This window comes from Talpa europaea (assembly GCF_964194135.1).
Source record: "Talpa europaea genome assembly, chromosome: 1".
Lineage (NCBI taxonomy): Eukaryota > Metazoa > Chordata > Mammalia > Eulipotyphla > Talpidae > Talpa > Talpa europaea.
Window position 1 is genome coordinate 72,987,298 of NC_140073.1, and position 4,138 is coordinate 72,991,435.

Sequence of the window (4,138 nt, forward strand, 5' to 3'; positions counted from 1 at the left end):
GGTGCCTGACTGTGGGTCCTCACCCGCGCGCTTAAAAGGACTTATCAATGCTCTACTGCAGGCACATGTGAAAGGTTAATAAAAGGTTTATTTACAAAGGGAAGGGGAAATGAGGAAATGTACAGCTCTGAGAGAAAAGTGGGAGACGAAGTTTTAAATGAGTCCTACCCGATCCGCCGATTAGGAATCCCAAAATGGCGCTCTCAGAGTTGGCCGCCAGTCAGGAGCAGTGAAGCCAGGAGGCGAGCGATCACGAGCCAGAGAGCGAGCCCAAGGCCCACGTATTTGGTTTTTTATATCCAACCTGGCTGCCCAACTCCACCCTCAGGTCTCAGCCACCCTCCCTTGGTGGTGATGGGATTTAAAGGCTTCTGGAGCCTCTTTCTCCCTGTCACACCTGCCCTGCCCACAGGAGCAGCATACAGTGGGGCCCTGCAGGAGCTGAACTAGAGAAAGACTATATCATCTCTCTTCTTGCCGCAGGGCATGAGGCCATTGCTCCAGGGTTATGGAGATTCCAGGTGTGTTGGGGGGGGTGGGGAGGGATTGGGGCCCCTGCCTGGGGTTGCAGGCATTTACTTGGGTTCAGGGTAGCACTCACAGAGCGACTGGCTGGAGAGTAAACTGCTTATCCTCTGTACCTGTCTTTGTAAGTCCTTTCCTTGATCTCTCAGCGTGAACAAGGGAACTCAGAGGAGCGGCTCCAGTGAGATCCTCAAAGGGCAGTGAGTGCCCTGGAGGCCTCAGCACAGGTCACGATCACTGGGAGACAGCAGGTCACCTGCAACATGTGACCACAGATGTGTCAGCAACACCACACTGATAAACCGGAGTCGCGGAGCAGATGCAAAATACAGGATGCTGCTGAATGAGCAAGATTTTGGCCTTTATATTGACAGAATAATCATACAGCATCAGTTACGTGGGGTTGGAGGACAAGGAGAAAAAGATGGGTAAAACTAAAAAATGTGCTTATGTCATCTAGGGCTTCAGGGGTACGTGAGTCTGCTGACCAGATAATTCTTATCTGCTTGATGACCAAGTGTTGTAATCGAAACCATATTCCAGATCCCCGGCCATAGTTCTAATCTTATCAACAAAGCATTCCACTGATCAGCTTCTGGGGTCCCTTTTCATACATCAGTCAACAGCCCCTGCCCCCTGCACCCCCCCCCCCATTCCTGGTCATATCTCATGATGTATAAGTCAGGAGTAAGTTTCTGCATCGGTCAACAGCCACCCCACCCCCACCCGTTCCTGGTCATAGCTCGTGATGCATAGCCTTCCCAGGGTGATCAAGCTTTCTCTCTTGATTGATTTGAAAGGCACGTTGTAAGTTTGGGCTCCTATCACTGATTGAACAATCGGTGCTGACCTTGTATAGAATGCAAAACTGCAGCCAACTAAAATGGTGACAAACAGACCACTTAAGTCTAACAGACCCACACATAGACACTGGGCATTTCCCAGAAGCAGGGAATTGGGAGGCAGGCCCAGCCAGCCTCCTTGGGACTGCCTCCATCATTGCCAGTTCCATGTTCTCCATCATTGCCAGTCTTGGAAGACCAGAGCTTCCTTAGTGAGAATTAAGGCTTAATGAACATAGACACAATATCATGTTGTTCCAACAACACTTTGAATAAGGTGCTGTCATTCCCATTTCATATTTGCACTCAGAAAGGATTGAGCCAGTGGTGGAGTAGGGGTCAAACACTCATCTTCTGGGCCTCCTACTGCTGTTTGTGATGTAGTAGCCACAGGGGCTAAGTGGGGTGTTCCCAGAGCGTATACCATGTCTAGGTGAACAAGGAAGCTCATGATACAACCAATAGAGCCTCAGGAAACTGTGCCTCCCTTAGCTTTATGTCCTGGTTTTAAAATGGTCAGTCCAGGGCTGTTCATACAAGCAAGACTGTCAAGTATTTGTAGATAACACACCGTTTACTGAGTCCTTCAAACTTCCCCCCAGGTTTCCTGACATGTCAGGCTAGGTCTGCCAATTTGGATTCTGAGAACCTAATGCTGTATATTACTATAATTGGTTTATATTGTCAAAAAATGGTACTCTAGGAGTTAGTTCCAGAAACTTGACATCAAAGAAAACATCTAGCATAGGAGTAATGCTTCCTGACTCCAAGGACAAGGAAACACCCATCAGTGCCAATCTTACTTCACTGTCTTAAAAACAACAACAACAACAAAAAACCTCAATAGGGAAAAAATTAGTCCATGTGAAATCCAGTTTCCAGGAGCCTCTTGTATGTTTATTTCTGTTTACTAGTTGATGACTTCATTTGGAGACTCGAATGTTAACTTTTTTTTTTTTTAATTGAAACTCCCTGCGGTAAACTCTTAAGGGAGACAGATACTGATTGAAATACATGCAGTGTCTGGAAACAAGGTATGTTTGAATCCTGTGTTGGCGGCCCAGACTCCACTCCAGCCTGCTGTGTAGGCTCAGCCAATCATTTCCTTAACCTCCCAGCTTGGTGATCCCACATGTGATGTGATTGACTTTTAAATATTTTTGGATCTAGTTAGCACACTATGACAGATTTTATTCATATGCATCTAAAACAAAAATTTCATGGGCTTCCCTGGGTGCCTAGGGGTTAAGTCTCAGTGCTATAATTTCTCCCAGATAGGGAGCTACCCACATGGTCCAGCAGACCTCTCCTGTCTTGCCTGCTGCTCCCCTCAGCAGTGTATTTCTGTTCTGCTCCCCGCTCTGTCTCTGGTGAATCCTCTCCCCCCATGCACCTTTGGCCTACACCCCAGTTCTCCTACTGCAAGGAAGGTAGGAAGGAAAGAAGGAAGGAAGGAAATATTTTTAAAAATAAATAAATAAAATTAAAATTTCATGAACAATTCTTCCTTCACTTGTGAATACACCCTAAAGTTTTCAATTCTCTCTTATTTCTTTGATTTTAAAGTTGAATGTATCCCGTGAAATTGATTTTATAATCCACCAGTGGTTTAGACTCTACATTTTAAAAAACACTGGCATAGGAGTTGTCACCACTCTCTGCTGTCCAATAGCCACCTATCGATGAGGTGAGTCACCCTTGACTTTTGATTTTCAGTTTTGATATCTCTCCTGAGCTAAAGACTCAAATCCAAAACTGTCTACTGAGGCCCTTCTAGGGGAACTCGAGTGAATGTAACGCAAGCAGAACTCAACGCTTTCCTCCTTCCCCACCAAATGTTCCCCATCTCCTGAGAGGGTTACTCTTGGCTCAGGTGTCCAAGCCAGAAACCTCATTGATGGTTGATGGCCTCCACTTCCCCTTCTCGCTGCCCATAGCAACCAATCAGTCACTATTCTTTTTAAATATCTCTTGAACACTCCTTCTTTCCAACTCTATATCCTTTCCTCTACATTCAGCCATCACTGCTTCTGAAACATTCCGACAGCCTCTAATTGGTCTTCGGACTTTCCAACATGGTCTTACCCCAACCCACCCCCACACTGGAGAGGTAGACTTCTGATGCGTGCACCTGATCACACAAAACTCTGCCTCAAAACTTTCAATAGCCTTCTGGGGTTTGTGGTAACATGGTTCCCTTTGCATCGAACCCTCTTCCACCTCCTTCTGCACCCACATATCTGTCCCTGTTGAATTCCTACTCATCTTTCAAGTCTCAACTAAGGTATCACTCGCTATGGGAACTCTGGCTCCACCTCAACAGCACATACAGGCCAAGTCTGATCGGGGCACCCCACTGGTGTTCCTCTAGCCTCCTACCTCCCCACCACTTACCACCCTGCACTGCAATTTTCTGTTTCCCTCCTTAACTGGAAATCACATGTGTCCCGACCTGCAGGATTTGTAGGCATGAAAAGAGAAGGGCTGAGGATTGAAATGAGGGGCTTGAGACAACTTGACGCTAGTGGTTGCTTCTTTATTTTTTCTTTGCCTTCTCTTACTTTTCCCTGTCTTTCTACCTTCCCTGACCTTCTCTCTGCTCCTCTCGCGGTAACCTCCTGACCTTCTCGTGGTTCTCTTCTTGGTTCTCTTCTTATATTCTGGTAGCTCCTCCCATCGTACCTCCCAGTCTCATTTGATTAACAGGAAAAACCTGTGGTTTCTCAGAAGGCGAAATGGTAAAGCGAAACTTAATTGATGGCACGTGCTGC